Source organism: Ornithodoros turicata, unplaced genomic scaffold, assembly GCF_037126465.1.
Source record: "Ornithodoros turicata isolate Travis unplaced genomic scaffold, ASM3712646v1 ctg00001048.1, whole genome shotgun sequence".
NCBI classification, from domain to species: Eukaryota; Metazoa; Arthropoda; class Arachnida; order Ixodida; family Argasidae; genus Ornithodoros; species Ornithodoros turicata.
This window is the reverse complement of record NW_026999447.1, coordinates 226875-249499: the sequence shown is the minus strand read 5'-3', so window position 1 is coordinate 249499 and position 22625 is coordinate 226875. Positions and strand designations below refer to the sequence as shown.

At 43.8% G+C, this 22625-nt stretch overlaps 1 protein-coding gene across 1 annotated transcript in view; it reads left to right on the top strand.

The window, feature by feature from the left end:
• The first annotated feature begins 1968 nt into the window (after positions 1 to 1968).
• Positions 1969 to 22625, top strand: part of LOC135376166 (uncharacterized) — an 86420-nt gene continuing 65763 nt past the window's right edge. The window contains exons 1-2 of the mRNA XM_064608761.1: positions 1969 to 2179; positions 3799 to 3915. The gene's annotated coding sequence lies outside the window, so the exon portion shown is untranslated. The remainder of the gene's footprint in view (positions 2180 to 3798; positions 3916 to 22625) is intronic.

Below are 22625 nucleotides of genomic sequence, written 5' to 3'. Positions count from 1 at the left end.
AAGTGCTGAGCGACAGGCGTCTGAAGGTGAAGGAAATCTCAGAAAGGCTGGGGCTTTCCAAAACAACCGTTTTTCGCATCATCGACGAGGGCCTTCACATGAAAAAGGTCAGTGCGAGATGGGTGCCACGACTTCTCTCGTCAGTTCAAAAGGAACAGCGCGTCGTCTGTGCCAAAGAGTTTTTGGAGCTCTGTCAAGAGAACGAAGAATAAATATTAAAGTCAATTGTCACAGGGGATGAGACTATGGTGCTCTACTATGATCCCTTTTCGAAAAAGGAGTCGATGGAATGGCGCAAACCAGAAGAAGCACCCCCAAGAAAAGCCGAGGTCACACAATCCACAAAGAAGATCATGGCAACAATATTTTGGAATTGTCACGGGATCCTCCTCATCGACTTCAAAGAGAGGAACACCACAGTGAATGCGACTTATTATGCTTCACTCCTGCACCGACTGCGAGACGCCATCAAGAAAAAGAGGCGCGGCAGGTTGAGTCGAGGTGTCCGGTTGCTCCAGGACAATCCCCTGTCCACACGGCTTCTGTTGCCAAGGCTGCACTGAAGGAGTGCGGCTTCGAAGAAATCCACCACCCACCCTACAGTCCAGACTTGGCACCGAGTGACTACTTCCTGTTCTCAAACTTGAAGAGGGATCTCAGAGGACTGAGATTTCAAAACGATAGTGAGGTGCAAGAGGCAGTTTTCCAGCATTTTGCGGACAAAGCTTCGGACTATTTTTTCAAGGGTATAAGAATGCTGGTTGAAAGGTGTCAAAAGTGCATCGAAGTTAAGGGTGACTATGTCGAAAAGTGATACACTTGTTTCGTCTCTATGACTATTAAAAGTTGGTCGGGCCGGAAACTTATGGAACCACCCTCGTACATAAGTGTCGAACCGAAAGTCATGTATAGATCAGTGGTGGACAATCGAAAGTCGGGTTAGACAGGAGGTGGAGAACCGGAAGTCGAGTCGGGTCGGAAGTGGATACCGGAAGTAAAGCATAGACGGCAAGTGGACAACCGGAAGTCGGGTTTCGACCGGAAGTGCACGGCGGGAAGTTGGGTTTAGAGCGGAAGTGGACACCCGGAAGTCAAGAATGGACCGAAAAAGGCGCTTAACGCTGACGCATTTCTCTCGCATTTACCGCTAAATCTGCACTAATTTTTGGTGAGGGGGCTCATTATTTCATTCCCCACATCACCATCGGCAATGGGGTAGAGTATCGCCCCCTGGCGATGAAACTCCCCATTCATCATCTTACGAATAAAGTTGTTTGTCGAGCTATGCGCAACTTTTTGGTTTCGTTTCTCTGAAGAATATTAGGTGCTAATCTATTAGCCAGCAGATAGAGCGCTTTCCCGACCAGATAAGGCGATGGTCGTGTCGCATCCACATTTCCCAGAAAACGAAACGTCTAATTAATTAAGTTAGGTAAAATTAGTTAAGTTAATTAATGAATTATAGCTAATTAGTCGTCCAGCAGTTTTATAAGCTGCCATACAGGATGTCAGCCTGGCCGAATAACCCGCCTGACACAGCCAGTCTTCAGCGCAGATTTTTTTTTTATTATAAAGAATACGTAACGAATAAAAGAAGAACACCCTTTATGTCTGTGTCGACATCTGTGAAACAGTTGCCTCAATTCTAAAGCTTCGCCTGCCATGGGCGAAAGTAGGACTTGCTTGTGCAACTTCCCGATGAAAACGGTAAAACTTGAGTGGAAACATGTCTGTCTGGAGCGTCCCTGGGAAACACAGGGAAAAACGGAGACCGCACAGGTACCTTCCAACCCGTGCCATCTCTGTCTAGCTGTTGTCTGAAGCACTCAACGATGAAGGCTGGTTTCTTCGCCGCTGGAGCCCGGCAAGGGAGGAGAGCATGCGCAAGATCTTTAATGCACTAATCTTCCTCTTCTTCAGCCAGTACGGCAGTGGCCCCTAGCCACAAAGCCAAATCTATTCTGACGACTTGTTTTTTTTTTAACTCATTCCACGCGCAAGGCAGGACATATCAAGTGTGGATGACGACGAGAAATCGTCACGCGAAAGCACTCCGTGGGACGAAGAAGAAGACGAAGCGCTAAAGCACCGTGCCAAACCACCATTCCACTCCTGACCATTCGAAGCATGGGTCTCGCACTCGTGGTAACCATCTTGACGGCTCTGACTCCTGAACCAGGTATGTGACCATGTCGACGCTTGCTCGAGCGCCATATTGCTTTATACCGTGAACGCTTGATCAGGATGTTTATTGGGTTCGCTTTGTTGTTGTTCCTGTTGCTTGCCTTCGATCGTCCAGCGGCCATTAGGTTCAGTAGCGCCTAGTTCAATCTTTAGAAAGGAGCGTCTGCGAAGATTAAAGGACTTGATACCGAAATCATTTTGGAGCCAATGTACTAACGTTCCCTGTGCATTGCTTTTGGCAGTGGCCTCAGCACCATTCAGTGTTCGCTGATCGATTTACGAATTCCCTCGCTTTCTGAACGGTGCCCTTTTTGAGAAGGCAATCCACAATCCAGTCCCAGGTCCGCCATTCATAAATAGACGCTTTACCATATGCGAATTCTATCTCTCGAAAAGTCTATGCGAATTCTGGAAAGGGATTTCTCGAAAAGTTTGTTCCACTGCGCTTAGGCGGATGCCCAGAAGCCGGCGACTGCTTGTCGCTTTTCGAAAGCTTCGCTTCGATCTTTTGTGAGAGCTCTCTCCAGTACCTTGTCGAAATGGCGATACAGGGAGCAACCCTGGGTGCATTGCTTGCGACTGGCCTATAGTTCGCATCATATCAGCCAGCATATTGCGTGCGTCTGTTCATTCCAAGGGCGATACGGCTGGTAAGGTGATATCCAGCAGCAATTAGTTGTAGTAGTAGCTGGCGCAGCCAGACCTCCAATGGCCAATGACCTCGGTGAGGGGGGAGGGGGCTCGATGCGCCCCCTGCGCTGATCCTTGGTACTCCCACATTACATATGGGCTGTCTCACGGCCCGCCTATGGGCCTGCCTCACGAGATTTGAAAAAAGCTAAAAAGGTTCATAGTTTAAAAAGTATTCACGTATGCTGCTTAGACTCCGGTAGCTGCAAGAACTTTCGCTATCATCACGCTGCACCCCGTGCCCCTATACATATATATATATATATATATATATGTGTGTGTGTGTGTATTTTTCTCCTCGGACTTACACGATTTGTGTGAGTCTGACTGTGGAAGGTATGGGGCCCCCTCTGCCCCCCCCCCGTGGCTACGCAACTGGTAGTCGTTGATATTAGTGGTTAGGCATTGGTTGACGACTGTTGAAATACGGCACAAGGTGTCTCAAATCGACGAATTGGGCGACACAGCTGAAATAAGTGATTTACAGTGTGGTTGCGGCAGGGAAAGCTCTGAAGCGTGCACGGGACTTATTATCGTCATTGGACCAATCACCTGCTTTTGTCGTAGCTTAGAACAGGATGTCTGCATCAATAACTCAATTACTACACTTTCCCGTTCCAAGAAACAGGTAACAGGTGTGTCCCGGCAAAATGTTCGGCTATTGGGGAAATTCTACATAATGTAAATATTGTTGGTTACCTGTACCTGGTCCTACTGATAAGTATGCTGACGGTATGAGGTGCAGAAAGTGTGGTTGCAGATTTCAAAACTTATGACGAACTTTCTGGAGCTGCTTTGAATATTATTACATTCGAAGCTCGGAGTACCAATTTCCGCTCCTCTTCCAGACCCGCTTTGTGCTTATCCTTCCGTATTTCACTCGCATCAGCTGTGATATCACCCACTAAAAGGATTAATTTTCAGGTGTTCACGGCGTGCATTACTGCGTGCTTTTGGGCGACCTGGCGCCACCTGCAGTGGACGCTGTTGCTACTGGCAAAGTGTACGCTGCGACAGATGCAACCTCGAAGCCAAATACAAGTGAGCACGAATTTACTTTGTCGTCCCATAGACCTAGGAGTAAGTGCATGCCAAGCCGTGACAACACGGACTCTCCTATTCGTCACGGTGCTGCAGCATCTCATCCACAAGAAGTCGCTAATGGCCTCCCGAAATGCCCCTAAAAGTTGCAAAAAATTCCACCTGAAATTCGTCGAAAAAGTCGCTGCCGCTGCTGTACCCTTTTTTTCGATGCACAATGTGGTGACCCGATGTTTCAGCGAATGAGCATGCTAGACTGCCAAGAGATAAAACAAAATAAGGCTGAGCGGATAATGAGAGAAAGTAAATGCACTCCGGAACATCTTGTCGTCCACCGAAATGTGGTGGAAAAATCACGATTATTCCTGATTTCACGAAAGAAATATTCGTGTCGCTAGAAAAGTCGCTAAAACATATCGCCAAAAAATTCCAAATAAAAAATTGTGGCGGTAGACCGACCCCAAAATCGAATTGAATTTCAATTTATTCAATTTACCATATACATGGTTGGGCAAAGGAACAAAAAGCTGCCAGCTGGCAACTTGGCAAGGCTCCGCTGCCCATGGTTCGGAAGCAGCAATTCAGACAATGCACACAAACAGTGGAAAAAGGTTAACAAATGTGTAAAACAGCAGCTGGAATGTCATTTAATGAAATGTGCTACAAAGATTGTACATGCAAATTAGAATACCCTGGTAGATGATAGTACCAGTACAAATCACTGGTTAACAAAAAATGTACGAAGCTCCTTCTTACCATGTCCGATTATAATGTTCCCACATATGGAATACCTGTTTAGGAGTTCCGGGAGAGTAAAAGAAAGGGCCTGTTTGCCGTAATTTGTGCGGCAAAATGGAATATTCCATTCATCGCTTCCACGGAGGCAAATGGAAGAATTATGCAATTCTAGCATTTTCGATGTTTGTAGAAATTTCCATTACCAAACCTGTACGCAGTCAGTAGTCTGTAACTGTACATGTTGTGTACCTTAATTATACCCAGAGCTTCAAACAGGCCAAGGGTTGTCTGTAAGTATAGCGTATTCGTTATGTGACGGATGACTTTTTTTTTTTTTTGTAACAATAAAAGTTTTTCGAGATTACATTTAGTTGTTGTTCCCCAAACCAAAAGGCAATAATTAAGCGGAGAATGGAATAGACCGAAGTAAATTCGTTTTTCAACTTTGTTAGGAAGAAAAGCACGACACCGTACCGTTACACCAGCGACCTTTGATAACTGTGATGCAAGGTGGTTAATGTGGGCATCCCATGTCATGGTCTCGGTAAAATAAACACCTAGAACCTTAAATGAGTGAACAATCTCAATGGGGGTACCATTTAGTGTAAGGCATGACTTTGTATGGATGTTTTTATTTCTGCTACGAAATATAATTGCCCTGGTTTTGTTACAATTGATTGTTAGTTTATTTGCATAGCTCCAAATGACCACCGCTTTGAAACACTGTGTTTGCCGCGTCCGTGGAGCCGAATAGTAGGGACGTGTCGTCGGCATAAATGACATATGTTGGTATTTGACTAATCTTTGTTACATCATTTATAAAAATACTGAACAATAAAGGGCCCAATATACTATCTTGTAGTACACCCAGGCAGACTTCCATGGGATTAGATAAGTTGCCATCAATTTGTACAACCTGATACCTGTTTACCAGATAAGATCTAAGAAAGGAAAGACAAACACCTCGAAACCCATAATAATCAAGCTTATACAATAAAATATTGTGACATAAGAAGTCGAAAGCATTTGAAATGTTAAAATATATGGCCAGTTTAAGGAGCTTATTTTCCAAATTACGAATTAGATTCCTGCATCACACGTAGCGCAGTTTCGGTAGATCTACCTTTGCGGAAACCGTGCTGAGCATCGGTAAGAATGTTATGTTTAGATAAACAACTACTCAGTGGGGCGCGTTTCTACTATCATTTCGAGGCCCTTCGAAAACACAGGTAATACCGATATCAGTCTGTAATTCACCAAACGCGTTTATGTCGCCTCCTTTAAGGATTAGACACTTTTGAGCGTTTCATCTGCTCTGGAAACTTTCCTTGTGATAATGATAAACTGAAAATGTACTCTAGGCACGAGGCAAGGACATTATAACAAACTTCGTTGGTTTTATGTTCATGCCATAAACGTCCTGGCTTTTGTTGTTTTTAGACCTAGAAATGTACTTAATATTTCACATCTATCAGTCGGCACCAGATAGATAGAATGTGGGTTTCTTATAACATTCATATTTGGCATAGCCGCTGATTGCGATTGAGCATCAGCCGACATGAAATACTGGTTGAACTTGTTTTCGAGAGCATCGCCTGTTAGAACAGTCCCATCGACGAAAAGTTCTTTCGTGGCCACGTGCGTGTCCAATTAGATCATTGACTCGTCTCCAGATGTCTTGGGGCCGCTTTCCCGCGGCATTTTCAAATAATCGCGTATAGTAGTGTAGCTTAGCCGCATTTAATTCTTGTGTAACGTGATTTCTATAACGCTTATAATTTTGTAGATTTACCAAGTCCCTTGACCTCAAGAACTTTTTGTGAATTTTATTTACCATCCGTAAAAGACGCCAAGTTACCCAAGGCCTTCGACTTCTTTTAGTGGGAGTAAGAGTCATCAGTGGAAAACAGCTATCATTCTTCACCTCATCAAAAATACATTATAGGCAATGTCCGCATCATTCTGACTGTTTTTAGTACTCCAGTTTGTACCAGCGAGTTTTTCTCGAAAGTTATTCAAGTTGTGTTCATTTATATCACGAAATACAGTGATATGAGCCTGACTTCGGGACTGTATATGAATACACAAGCAAACTGGGAGCTGGTCACTGATATCAGATGCAATTGTACAGGATATTGTGTGCTGATACATGTTCGTAACAATGAGGTCAATTGTGGTGGCAGATGTTGGCGTAATTCTCGTGGAACCGCTGATGGTATTAATGAAGCCGCTTGCATTTAATCAGTTGCTAATCAGTTGCTAATTTAATCAGTTTAATCGCACGTGGAACGATTGGAAATATCAATGTTGAAATCACCGCCAATCACAGTTTTGAAATTATGGTTGTTGGCAAACGACATCTAGGCCTCAATGAAGGGCATGAAGTTTGACGTGCTTCCACTGGGTGGGCGATAGAGAGTGGAGAACATGAGTTCACCAATGGCAACGGAAAGAACTTCATAGTCATCTGTCACAATAGTGAAGTCTGAGACTACTTCATCCCCAGCCAGTTTTGTTAGCAAACAAATGCCACCACCATGTTTATTCACTTTTTAAATAGGACGTATTATATTCAGAAATACATAATACTCCATTTTCGTGTTTGCACCGTGTTTCACGCAACATAATGACATCAAATTCATGACACGTTCCATTTAATAGGATATCTAGGTTGTCATATTTATTCCTTATTGATCTCACATTTAAGTGAAAAAACGACAACATGTCACGTGATATCTTCATTTGGGCACAGAGTTGGTTAGGAAGCACCGACTCTATAAACGTGTACGACATGCATTGTATATGTTCCAATACGTCTGTCGAGGGTGTATTTAGATAAAAGGAAAACGAAAAGGATGTCGTATACATCTTCAGGAAAGGTAAGGGGGATGATGACACATCCGGATGTGACACCTTAAGTATTGGTGAGTTCGTCCTCATTTTTGATTTGAATAGGTTGGGGCTTCTGGTTGGTTGGTTTGAATAGGTTGGTGGACCTTCCCTTTTCGAACGAAAATTTTTCCATCGTGGCTGCATGCAGACAGCCATTTTCGTTCCTTTTTTTCATGATTGTTTTACCAAGAAAACGTTTCAGCGTTGGACACAGATGTTCATTAACGTAAACACTGTCGCCATGTTGAAAGCCGATATTTGAGCAAGTTATGCGAGCACTTTTGGATTTCAACAGAAATAAGTCTCTTTTGGCTCGACTTTGAAACTGTACGACAATGTTTTCTGGGCCATTTCGAAACGTGGGCACGCGATGACAAGCTTCGAGGTCTGACCGGTTGACATCGACCCCCAGTTACTTCAGCAATCTTCATTACCAGGTTTATTGTGGTCTCATTTTCTATCTTGGAAATGCCCTTGATTTCAACATTATGGTTTCTGGAGTACTGCTCCAGTTGCACTATTTGATCCTTGTTTGTCGCAAGTACGGTTTGCAGGGTTTCGTGGTCTCGTTCAAGTTGGTGGTAGCTTGATCTCAATTCAGTCTTGCTTTTCGAGGGAGTTGATTTTTACATTTAGCTCGTCGTATTTTGTACTAAAAAATTCGAGCAACTGTTTCATCTCTTTCCTGACATCACGAGCAACCGATTCCTTCATTTCTCTAAGGTCTTGTTCGATTTCTTTCTTGAATTCCTCCAATATTTTCGAAATTTCTTTTGACGACATGATTAAAATGGCACACTGGAACACTGGCACAAAACAGTGATAGGGCTTTTCTGCACAAAAAGAATAAGACTGGAGAGTGGACGGTCTAGAACAAAAACGATCCAAACTTTGGCTCTATATAGATGTCAGGCATGTGGCTTTCAGAAACAGGTGGACGAATCCCCATTTTCTCCCTCTCATAGTATGCCCTTTTTTTTAAGTTTCTGATGAGCCTTAATGAATCATCAAAAATACAACAGAATTGCAAGGTCTAATGTATTTTGAAATCACATTATCATCAACCTTACAGACTTTTTACATTTACATTTTTACATGTACGTACTATTTTTGTCGTGATGCGTGAAATCATTAAGTTCAATGCAGGACGTCCTGAATTCCACCGGTTCAATGATTTTTTGTTGAAAAGTCTGACTTTTGACATCAGAGCCATCTGAATTTCTGATGAATTTATGATTAAAATTGGCCGGTCTTTTGTGATTCATACTTGATGAAATGAGTTTCTCATTGGTTTATGATGCTTTTCTGCTAAGTTTTCAATGCTTTCCTAATTAGTATATGATAGGTTTCTGATTAGTCTACGTCATTGTGGCGATATTGCCTACACTGCATGTGTCCATGACATGTGACATGTCTTCTATCCCCAACAATACACTGTCATCCCAGGGATATCATAAGAGCATCATGTATAAAGGGGGTGACATCCCCAGGAAGGTGAGTCTATCCTCAAATCATCCTGAACATGTCATGTTGGCACTAATATGGCTTGTTTGCATGCTATTCTCTTTCTCTAGATCGGAGAAGCGAAAGGGGCATATATATATATATATTAAGAAAAAAAAGAAAGGGGAAAGAAACGAAGGGTTTTGTAATACGACCCCCGATACCTTCCTGTTAACTGCTCCCGTTGTAAAAAAAAAAACAAAGAAAAGAAAGGAAAAAGAAACACTCAAGGACCTGACTTTTCGTGTTACCTCGTCACTGGTGTCTCAGATAGCTGCATGGTTTCAACATTGCTCCCGGTATGAGTAGTACGGCTGTCTTTCCCCATGTTTCACGAACTGTTTACACCGTCGAGATTTGCAAATCCACTCTCCGTCCGGGCATGCAAAAACCCATTTTAACGTCACGAAAGTATTTAGAAGCACGCGTGACCTGACCTGAGGTTTGAGTGGCAGTCATGCACGCTCACGTAGGCCACGGAGAGCGTCCAATAGTTGCCTTTGTTCCCATCTCTTGAAGTTTGTTCCTGTTTCAAGATAACACGAGTCTAGCAGCGCAGCTTCTGTTTTGGTTCTTTTTTGGAGAAAACAATGGCGCTGTGAAGCGTATTTGTTTCTATGCCCTCGGAATCAACACCATAATAGTCTGTTCATAAGTAACTTGAGCGGTTCCGTCATGAAGCCTCGCTACACGTCGGAGACGACAAGTACGTGGAGTGTCCTATTTATTTACTTACTTTTTTGAAAACTCACTGAAGTGAGCTGACGACGCCGTGGCCACGACGCGGCCGACGTCACTGTTAATCCTCCTGCCGAGCCGCCAGACTTAGAAGCATCTCGTTTCTGCTCTCCACAGTTCCACTTGGTGTCAGCGTTTACGAATTAATTACCCGCGCAAAATGAAAGCGATGGGTGTACTCGGTATCGAAGAGATGCTTCGTGTCCCCTGAGAGCATCGTCCAGTCTTTTTGTTTGTTTGTTTCGAAACAAACAAAAAAAAGCTTCCCTTTACACGAACTATCCCTCTAAACAGTTTTCTGTGTTTGAGATCCTGTCCTGTGCTGTGCCCATGCTCCCTCTCTTTGATTTTTCTCCGTTTGCATTGTTCCAGCTGGTGTGCACCCTAACACTTTTGCCGTTGAAAATAGTTCTACTATCTACTAATTTGTTCATGCGCGGATCCTCTTCATGTACTACTGAAAGAGGAGGACAGCGATTCCTACCATTGCCCAAGAAACACTGCTTCTAGACGCGAAAGTTACTTAATATAATCGATTTTTTTGTCTTTGCATTTTTTGCCGGCTGCTTGAATACTTGGTGGGAAAGTACTTATACAAAGCACATAGCTTGAAATGTACTTAAAGTTTTTCTATGATACGCGGAGCCGTGTTTGTCCGCCCGTGCATGCTTAAATGGTAATGTGTTACACACTCACAGTTAGTAAACCGTTCTTAAAAAAGAAAAGAATAGATATCACGCCCTCCCTAGCTCAATATGTGATGTAATCTATTTAGGAACTGGACACAAGAAAAATTATCTCCGTGGCACAAAGAAGGAAGGGTTCGAGCTGAACACTAAGGGCGGAATGACGTACAATACGGCACTTGTACCTTAGAGGAATTCACAAGCATTTCAAGTCACGGGAACTGTTTCGAAACACGGACGATATGACGCGCCTTGTTGTGTATCGGCTTCCTAGAGAACTGGTATTACAACTCGCTCTCCTTGTTGTCCTCAGAGCGATCGGAGAGCACCACAGTGGACATCAATCTCTTGTGTTATACTGGAAATACTGGCACTGACGTCTCTCTATCCTGATATCACCTTTCGATCGGCTGGGGTCCTCTGGTATCACAACAGGATGCTCTGAGGATCCCAAAAAAACGTCTTGCTGGTTTTGAGCCTTCGTGTTTGTGTTTGTTTACGTGTTCTTCCCATCGCTCAGGCTTGCCTATCATGGAATCCCAAAGCAAGCGTGCTGTCTTTATAATATGAGCTCGTCTCGACGACTTCAGATAGCACTGCAGGTATTTCGGTCTTATATTTGGAATACCGAACTGCCACGACGACGCACCTCGCCACTCGCCGCCTCGACTATTGGCGGTTGGAGAATGTCGATGTCGATGAGGCAGACGTAGTTTCGCTTGTTGGGAGACTGGTTTCTTGTTATATCCCTCAACCTCCGTGACCGATCATAATCCCAAACGGAACAAAACTTCCGGTGGTGTTCCTGGGGATATCCTTCCCCGGAAATACGGATCTCCCTGGGAGACAGACATTTTTCCGACGGACGTTCCCGTCATCTCCGAGTGGCCACGGTTTGTATCCGTATCCGTATCAAATATCCGTCGTTTGTCCTCACAGGAAGTTATACGGAGATGCCCGGACGTTGCACGGACGTTTGCGTACGTGCTCAGGGCCCTGCATTTTGTCATTATTGTTAATACTCTTTTATTGAGTTGCTGCGTAAGTGGACAGATTCTTACTAGGCATGTAGGCGTTTGTTTGCGCCATTTCGTTTCAGTCTCGGCCATTGCATCTTTCTTTCTCTGTTGCTCGTTTTTGTTTTGTTTCTGGTATTTCTGCTACGGACAACGAGCAGAAAGTTAAAAACAAAAATTAAGACGCACATATACAAGCTCTTAGACCTCATGGATCACTTAGAAAGGCAGTGGCATACCTTTCAAAGCGAAAACAGATACTATATATTGCTTGTCTCGCGAGCTTCCACAAATTCGAGAGCCCAGTCTGCCTGCGAGTGAGGTGCTTCAGTTTAATGCGATTGCGGATACTTGTAATAGTGGACTGAAGAACTGCTTGGTGTTTTAACTCACTATGATGTAACATCTGTGCTGGGTATGATGTAACATCTATGTGTATTGTGTAACATCTTACTGCTTTCTTTTGGTGTGAGCCATTCAGTTGGTTCATCAAGTCACTCACGCCGCGACACACCCTGCCATGTTTCTCTCTCTCTCCTGCGATAATGCTCCATTTAACATCCCGTCAGGGACCTTATTCGGACAATTGTTCATACGGCCGTTACGACACATCCTGTGGATGTACGGCTAGGGACGTCCATCCATGTCGCTCCCAGGGATGTCCACTTGAAATCCTGTTCAAGACATGGACGTTGGGATCTGTCCTGGACGTCCGCAGGAGTGTGTCGGTGTTCTGTCTGGGATAATGGCGTGGAAAAGGTAAAATGTTTTTCCGTTTACAAATATGGATAAAAAAGTGTAATGCTATGAGGGTATAAAATAAATATTTCTAATGGCAGCATGAGTGATATAACTACCACGTCATACAGGCCTTACTCTACACGCGAACGGCGCAATGGAATGTAAAATAAAATAAATGTAGTTCCACACAAACAAACGGAGCACTCCTTCTCAGAGCTGATAATGAAGCCTGTTTATTGGCTGGTAATTTGAAACGTCATGTGCGGAGTCCGGCTCCCCGATTGGACGCCAAAAGGCTACGTAGGCGTGTGACGTATTCGTGGTGGGGAGAGGCGCGCTGGTTATGGGTCACTGAACTGGCACGAGGTGAACCAAATGTATATTTGGGTATTATGAGACGCGTTCTTTCATGGGGTACCATTATTTGTGAAATGTTTGGCGGCCTGTTTTCGGCCCCTTTAAATCTTTCTGATTGGGCGACTGAATCTCGGTTTGCGCTACAATATACTAACTTGCTGATAACGGGTTTAGATATACTTGCCGTCAGCGAAGTCCGGTGGAAGCAAACATCGATGGCAAGTGCCTATCAATCCCCAGTCAAAATTTTCCATATTGTTGCAAGAGTTGTTCGGTACGGTGAAAGGGGATAACACGGGATGTCTTCTGTATTGCATACACGTCGTCGAATGTCGTTGGAGGCAGCTCTAGCTCAGATAACCTGAGGATGCGACACTTCTTTGTAGAGTCATACCTGATAGGACCGCATCTTGAATATAATATCCATATCAAGTAATAAAGGAGTAACCTCTCAGTTTTCGTTTGCACTCCCCATCTTAGAAATTTACTGCCTCTCTATTCCTGCATTTTCCAAGTTAAACCCTCCCGCATTCGTCCGGGTAAATTTTCGACTTGGAAATCTGTGTACCACGTTTCAGCTGCTCAATTAATTGATGTACTACCTTACTCCTTGGTTTTGCACAAGTTTTCAGTTGGTGAGCACCCTTAGGGGACAACATGGTGTGGCATGTGAGCTTCTAACAGGCTAATTTAATTAATCAGGCATTTACCGCGTTTTGCCAAATTTCCCATGCTCCAGATAGCAATACAAAACCCATCCTTCAACTTTCACTCGCGCATTTTCTCACTCCATTGTCATATATGGAGCGATCAACTCCTTCAGGACGGCACGTGCAGCCATTTCAACTTGTGGCTCGAGCTGCTTACAGGCAAATATACTAAACGACGCATTTGTGGAAGGTTCCAAAGCAGGTTCAGAACTACTGGTATGGTGTCGGCGTAACACCTGCAACAGGTGCGTGTCGTATAGTTACTCCTTCAAAATAAAAGTAGTTGAGCTTCATTTGGAGGGTATAAATTTTACTCCCAAAAGAGTGTTCTATAGGGACAAGCTACTTAATCGCCTAAAGCTCCGGCATTTTTCCTCACAGTGTACGTCTTTCTAACACACAGTGTCCCAGAAAACGTCATTGAATTTTAATAAAAACTACGCCACACAGATTCACGTGGTCATCGGCATTTGTTCTCACTAGGTCTTTGCCATCTACTGTGGGCTGGATTTCCAACCTCCTTTCGTCGGACTGACAGCGATTACGCTCAAAAAGTCGAGATGTGATGCGAGAATCATGATGTCCGGCTATTTTTCGGCTATAGGATAGATCCCGAATTCTCATGAATTTCAGTAAATCCGGCGCATTCATGTTGGTGAAGTAAAAAAGTGACCTTTACTTGGTAAATTTCCGAGTGAACTTAAAAACTGACTTGACCAGGAGGCGGAGGAAACTACCCAGGTAGCACTGAATGTCGCGGTAACATTGTGCGAATGTTAACACGTAACGTTGCCCATATGTTGATAATGTCCGCGAATTTAACGTTGCCTGTACGTTTTCTGCCAATGTTGCAGCAATGTTACTGCAACGCAATGTCACGTTACTGCAATGTGGGATCAATAACGTTCCGCACATGTTACTTTGTAACGGTTGTATAAGGCATGGCTGTAACGTTTGCTAACTGTGCGTTGTGCGCCACAGATAACAGAGCCAAATACACAGGGTCGGAGAAAGGTTTTCAAAAATTTATTGACACATGTAGAACATTTGCTAGGGGGTATATTATAATTATGTTTGAAGCATATTAATTAAAACAAAATAACTCTGACTGCCATTGCCATCAGAACTACTATCACAGTATATTATCACAGATAACCACCGGACTTTGGCACATGTAGCGAAGTGGACAGCGTGGAAAAGGTAGTCGTGTCACTGCTCCAATACAGGCTGGCTTCCGTGGGACTGCCTGCGAGATAAATGCAGTGGCTATACATTTTGTATATGCGTGTATTTCATGTACGTAAGGTGCATTCCTTGTACACTGTGCATCCTATTAGACCGAGCAGTAATCTGGCTGAGAGACAAGTGAAACAGGGATGCACAGTGTACATGCTATGCACTTCATATGAGATATACAGATCGCTCTGGGCAGATGTGCTGTGAAATAAACTGTCCTCTAAGATCAGTCACGAGAGGGACAGAGTGAATTCCTGCTGAAGTGCAGAGCAGGCATGCTTGATTTCAATTGGAGCAAGAGACGCGGACAGGTAGGCAATATTTGTCTCCTCCCATTAAACTTCTGCTAGTTGCGAGTCTGCAGGTCTCCTGTCGTATCCTGTCCGTGTCTCTTGCTGCATTTGCAATCAAGTATGTTCTACAACCAACTAACCCGCTACAACCCGCTTGTTCAAAGCAGGCATGCAAAGCAGCTAGAAGTTCTACGTTTGTTGTAATGGATCTTATTGCAATTACACCACGGCTTGTAGCCCAGTGATAAAAAAAAAAGGCAGTGGCTCAGAATCTGATTTAAAATAAACACCCTGTAACGGCAAGTGCGCACATCAACCTCACATTCAATTCGGCCCACAGGGAACAGAGCCATTAAACGCTGGCACATGGCCAGTTTTCTGATACTTGCAGCAGTATATTTTGCTTTTGCCTGTAAGAGAAGTAGAGGTCTATTTTATGGTACACATGGACTGAAACAGCTACATACCGCCTCTTGATTCTTGATGGTGCATGTCTGAGCCAATCTCCCACAAGGCATTTCACGGAAATGTCTGTGGCTGTTGGAAACAGTTTGCGTAGTGCACCTGTGGCAAAAGTCACAAAGATATGACAAGGGGCTATGCGGGACTACCTTAAAATACATGAAAATATCGTAAAGAGCAGTACAGGCAAGGCTGAACATATGTCCCACAGAGCATGCCACAGTAGTAATAGGAGGCGGGAAAAAAACACAACAGTAATAACAGACAGCAGTCTCAGCTTTGCGAATGGAAGCTTTCCCTTTCGACCTGTCATGCAGTAACAGCTGGCAAAGGTGTCGTCCATGCATCGGTTCATGGATATGACGAACGGCATCTTTCAGTGAGGCACCACCAATTAGCGAAAGGCGCAAAGTCTGAAATGACAAAATGCACAGGCAGTAATTTTTGCAAACTCTGAACCACGTGCCTGCATCTTAATTGAACGCAGCTGTATGCAATCACTTCTAGCAGGCAGCAGGCAGGTTCTGCAGCACACAGATGTCAAGGGCCATAGTGAGTGAATGAACAAAGCCATGTTATGAAAAACAGACTAGGCAAAACATGAAAATAGATGCACACAAAAAGGTACCCGCAATCAAGTGCCCCATAATTTTTCTATGATGGTTCATCACTCATTCAGTGATGACTCCATCGTGTGACTAACTCTGGTGCAGGCAAATTACCAGATTTGTCCTTGTTTGCTGGCATTCGAGTAGCAGCTCTAGCTCTCGTAGTGCGTCTTCAGAGGCCACGGGAAGAAGTGATGTTACAGACTGAATATCCTCTGGCACTTGTCTATCTGCATTCGTGTGAAGGTTCTGCAAAATTTTCAGCTAGTCGTCGATTTTTGTCGCAATTTTTTCCAGGAGTCCTAGAACCTTGACCTGTAATGCTGAAGTGAGAGAGATTGAATGAGAAAACTAAGTTCCACTGATGGTTCAAATTACAGTGGTATACAGCAACAGTCCTATGATCCCAGTCGTACTCAATAGAGCCCACTTTTACCTAAACTGCCATCTAAACTGACCCACGGAATTTCTACCCAGAAATGAGGTTTCACAATGTTTTCATTCGATTTTACCGTTTTCAACTCCAGACCATCAGAGCTGCTAAAGCAGAGAGCGCTTCATGTTAAGTATCACATAAGAACAAAAGAAGCAGCGCGATTTCATCACTGCTTTATCATATACAGAATGGCATAGATGCAGGCTAGCTGATGGATAAACTCCATAATAGGTAATCCTGAGCGATGGGCAAAGACACGGAACCCAAACACACACGTGAGGCTGGAAATGCCACTTAAGCCATTGTGTTGTGTTTTGTTTATGTGTCTTTGCCTGTCGCTCCGCTTACCTATCACACACTGCTTTGTCACTAAGTAGTAGCATCCAGAGCGCAGAACCAAACCCGAAAACCGGAATTAAGCGTTATTTTTACTATATATATACTATGTGAGCACATCGACCTAGTGACGCCAGAGGCTTCGATAGGGCGTTGGTAGTTCATTTGCCATATGAAGATGCTACATAAAAATATGTTCGACTTCAAGGTGACATGTTACCATTATAATCTAGGCATATAATTTCTTTCTTTTTTTTTCACGATTTAAATCATATCCTAGGGGGAGGGGGTGACATGGGGATTCGAGCGGTCTGCATGCCTAGTATTGGCGGTAGGTTGCTTGGGGAAGGGATGAAAGAGGGTCCTGTTGGTTGAAAAACAGAAATGAATGCATAAAAAACATCGCATGCATAAAGAGATCTTGTATCGTTTATAGTAGCTACCTATAATTTTGTAGCACATTAGAGCCTCAAACCGGATCTGAACCGGTTTACAGCCTCTGGACAAGTTGATCGAACTGATATATGGTACACAACTCTGGAGCTGACCCGGAACCCAACTTTTATGACCGAACCCCAACCCGAAACAAACTGAAAAAAAAACATTTTGGTTCGACACTCTGGTAGCATCACAGCTTTATTCCGGTGTGGATATCAGTGACGGGAATGACAGCGGTATTACCAAAAGCGAGACATGACAGTTACTCTCAACTCTACAGTCACTGTGGGGGTCTTTTCGATGCACACCTTGTGAGTGAGAACTTTGTGCACCACTGTGAAAGGTTTTTCGTGTCTGAGGTTGAAGGTGTGGACAGTCGTGGTGGTGGCGGCTTCACAAAGGTGGACGTTGATGGCAGGACAAGATTGCGAGGAGCATTATCGTTCTCCCCTTCCACTATGCATTCATCCTCTGATGATGATAATATGCGTTGGGGCACTTTCTTTTTGCGTTTCCTTGATGACTCTTCATCAGTTGTTAGGTCTGACATTTCTTCGGCCTTCTTTTCCTTCTGTCTTGCTGCTTCATATGAATCTGCATGATGTAAACTTAGCAGTTACTATGAGTGGACACTTAACAAATCAAGTTACTGTTTTGCAGCAAGAGCTTTGATTACATCTATCCCTGCAAGAAAGACAGAAAGCAGATCAGAAGCGTGACAATGTTAAAAATATGATTCTATCATCAGTAGCCGTTCATCATCAGAAGTCATTAAGGAGGGTCTGCCCTTCTCCCATGTAGTGCAATGCTGATGACAGATATAAGATACGATGCAATGTTTTTCAATGTGAGTGTTTACAATGAATGTGGTGAAAGTTCTCCTTCCCATTAAAAAACAGTTGCAAAAGAACTCCGTTCCCGGGGCATTTCGCTCAACAACACTTACTGCCAGATGAAAGCTCTCTACACTCATGGGTTTCCCAGTTAAGCCCAGGGGATTCCATGTCTCTGATGGCCTTGGTAATCCTGGCGGTACTCTTGTACGGTGGCCACAGTGCTGCCCCATTGGATAACCAAGCACTGGGAACGACTGCGACATCGTCGTTTTCAGTAAAATGCACAACACTGTACATGATGTTCGCCTACAATGCAAAAGGCAAACTATTTAGCACCACGGCCAACACAAATGAAAGCAATAACCTGAGCACAATTCCCTAACAGCAGTCACATTGTATGTACCTTTGTGTATTGTATCCTGTGGCAGACCAAAGTATATCTTGTAGAATGTACAATACATACAGGTAGCTATATACAGTATATACAAGAAGGTGTGTTTTGTACACTAAGTCGTTTGAGGATCTTGTGGGTGCAGTAAAGGAAATACAGCGTAGCCATTGCTGTACGGAAGACAAACACATTTGCCCTTTATCTGTTCTGCACTCCACACAGACATGCCTGCAGACAAATTTGTAGCCCTGTATATGTCCAATTCCGAGGATGGCACGGCACTTCTGAACAAGTCACGCAATGCTTCAAAGAAGTTTCCACAGATCATGATGTTTCCATCATCCTCAAGAATGTTTCGGACGATTACAATGTTACCGTCATGCAGCTGCACACAGCAATCAGATGTCTTGATGGAGATTAACATGGTATTGATCAAAAGGGTTGCATACTGGCTGCCTTGGAAACCATCTGGTGCTGGGCCTTGGGTATGCCTCCGAGAGAGTCGTATACCATCTTCGTGGCCGGGATTTCTTGGTCGCATTGGTCCAGTCTCCGAAATCCTCCTTAAAATCTGCTGGAGCGGAAGAACCCCTGACCGCAGGAGCCTTTTAAGCTGACCCAAGAAATTCTCAAACGGGAAAGCCGAAAATGTGTCATCGGGACCAAGCATATGGGCATCATCAGCCAAGTGCACTAGAGAGTGGATATATTGTACACATAGATACCATCCCCGTACAATCTTCCAGCACCACGAACGAACTCTTTCAAAAGGGTATCCGCTACGGTCCAGTGTGTTCCACAAAAACGAGGGCTGGCAAGGATAGTCAAAGCAGTGCTAAGCATCATGAAGTGATCATAGTATGCTTTCCCCAAACGGTTCTTCAGTGCAATAGGTCCAAAATAGAGCATAAAGCTCCGAAATTCTGTTGCTTTCCAGTGATCCAGTTCGGTAAGAGAACGTGGCTTGCGGCTGAAATCACATGGAGTATGAGTCTGGAAGGTTTCTAGACTCTGTGATATCTCAATCCTACACTGAACAGGTAGCCGAGAAGGAGAAGGCTTGCTGCAAACCCAATAATGTACTAAGAGCCTTTTCATTGCTCCTAAGCAAACAAGGTGCATGTATTCCACAGGGAAGTGGGTCCGAAATGGGTGGGAAGTCCGACATTCAGTGCGAGAAGAGATGCACAGCGGTGATGTTCTGGCTGGCCTTGTGAAGAAAAGCTCTCGTCTGTGCGAAGCGGACTGTCCGTTTCAGGAAATATTACTTTCCTATGCTCCCTAGAATATGTTCCTTTCTGAGTGCACTTTTCACAGCCAAAAAAAGCATTATGCCCCTTTATACACTTCACAAAGGCCCTGGCTGGGGCGTCACAAACGAAGGCGTGGATTTTCACGTTGTATTTAACATTACCAAAAATGAAACCTTCTGTAGTAATGGTGTTCATTTCTTGAACAAATTCAGTCAGGTAATTTGTGACATTATCAGGCTTGCTGTCACCAACATACAAGGCTGCAATGAACGGTTTCTGTACTGAACTTTCCTTTGCAAGGACAAGTACGGGCCAGAATTGGGATCGTGAACTTCGGGAAATAGGAAGCCCGTCGATATTGACAGTCAGCGTCAGAGTCCTACACCCCTCTGGTAGATAGCCTTTCGAAACAATGTAGGAAAGCGCAGGGGCCACGTCAAAATAAAAGTACGAGCCGCTACCCATTTCAGTGACTTTAGTGGCTCTAGAAGTACGCAGGAGCGTCCGTGCGTCGCCGGGCAGCTCCGGATGGTGGGGTTGTAGAATCTTCAGTAGTCTTGTGAGATGTGATGCGCATATATTTGTGTCCAGGGCCCATTCCTTCAAATTAGTTTGCAAGCACACACTTATCTGTGTTCCTAAATCCCCTAACGAAGCGGCATCACGTGCCTCTGTCTGCACAGCGCGAGGCTCCACCGGCCATGTACTGTCAGCCACACTTTCAGCGGCTGATATTTCCGAACTGGTACAAGAGCCACCAGAACCGCTGGCATCCAAATTCGGGTCCAAGACTTCATCCAATGAAATATCTGACAGCCCGGAAGTCAATTGAAAATCCATCGACGCACGTACATCTACAACGTTGTCCCTCCTCCCATATTCATCAGCAGCAGATGAGGCAGAAACGTCCGAAATTTCACCAGTTTCACGTATATCGTCGTCACATATATCGTCTATGGACGCGAGGTGCAAACGACAATTTTCAGCTTCTCGTCGACGCCTCTGTCGACTGCCAACATCTGATATTCTACGTCTAACTCGTTTCATCGCGAAAAGCTCGAAGCAGACGATGCAAAAATGTAGCTCCTATTTTTCATTGGCTGCTGCGTGGGACGCCTTGCATTCTAGTTGCCTCCGCGGGAAAGATGAAGCCATTATTTCAATTTCATATATTTTTGTTGTACTGTTTATTAATAGGCCTGTTCTTTCACACGAATGTTTCACGGACGATCTTTTTCGCGTTGTTGAAATACTGGGAACTTTTTGCCGGCTTTGTAGTGTGTTGGCCGGGTTTGTGTGTTGAAGGTTGAAGTCGTTGAAACCGGTTGAAGTCGTCATGGCTATAGAAGCCCGCTCATATTCGAAACGTTGAAAGTGTATCTGAAGCATGCGAAGCACTTTGTAATTTGTCAGCAGTTGTATCACCGCTATGTTTGTCATGGGTCATCATGAGGCACCTCACGCCAGTGATATGGATTTGATGGAACAAATCGGATTCAAGTCAAGTCTTTATTTTCGAGAAGCTAATGAAGTCATTATGTATCCAGAATTAACAACGCCTTACGACATTACTGTGGCGGGGATACATACAAATAAAAGTAAGCAATAAGTACAGCATACAAAAAGAAAAATTAAAAATCACACATTTCTTAGACAACAGGTACTCAGATCCCGAAAAAATAAGCTCTATACATCCGTTGGGCTGAATTTTCCTGCAATGATCGATCTCGATATGTACGATGGAGGTTCCTTTGTCATATACTAATTTTATCATGAATAATATTATCTGAAAATTGCAAACGTAACTGTTGTCTCCTTGTCGACAAACTATCCCAACCTAATCTTGACTTTATCTCGCTTATACCACGGTCGTGATGCAACTCATCTGGCCGCAATATTCTGAACCCTCTCCTGAATTAAAAACATTTCGTGCGGATCCCATACTGTACATGCACAATCCAACGCAGGGCGAACCATAGTAATGTATGCATCCCTTTTAACTCGAGTACTAGCCCGTTTAATATTATGGAAAACAAAGTGAAGCATCTTTCTTGCTTATTTGCCTTTTTTCATGCCAAATCAAATCCCATTTCAAATCCGGGTTTGTCAAATCCTCTGCAGAATCCAGAAATTTGGAGAATTTGGTAGAAAACATGGCCAGGTGGTCAACTTAAGAGCGTCGTGCTGCTATTCACTGAAAGTATATCGCGTCAGGTTAGCCGGAGACGAATAATAAAACACACGAAGTTTCAAATTTACAAATGCATCCAAAGTAAGGCAGACACTTGGGGTAGTTGGTACGGTGTAAAAACAGCACAAAGAAAGAGATATACACCACGACGACAAACGTCCAACCGATTTAATAAAAGGAAAAATATACGTGTACAACAACTATTTCTTATGCAATGTCTTCCCGCAATTACAGTTTTCTGGCATCTTCCACCAAACTGTACACTTTCCTAGCTTTTTTGTTTTTCGCTTTTCCTTTAATTTTCTAATGTACAGGCACGCAACGCTTCAGAACCGGTTCTGCAGTAAAAAGTTAAAGGTATCAAGAATATATATGAGGAATACTTCGGATTTCGAAGAATACAAGTTGATACGCGTGTGGAAACAGTCCGGGTGCAATATGTCACGAGGAGCTTTTACAATTTCGCTGCAATACCACACTACTATATTGAAAACAATGATCATGTATGAACAAATTAATATAGTGCAAGAGAACTGATGTACTCTATAACATTTTTTTTAGTTCGTATTTGAGTCTTGTATCGTCCTCGTCGTCTTCTGTGTTCTTCAAACTCAAGGAAATGTTACATCTTTCAATAGCCTTGTGTCCAGCTAGACAAAAAGTCCAAGTGAAAATTGCCTAAAATCTGCCGGAGATCGGTATTTGGTTGGCACAAGTCGCTGCAACTTGGGCTGACGTCGTCATATTGTCACCTGCGAAGGCAGTTCGTAAACTGCGTTGGGTTCAAAGCAGTGGCATAGCCCAAAAATATTTATGGAGGAGTTCTATGGGGACTTTATATGGGTGAGG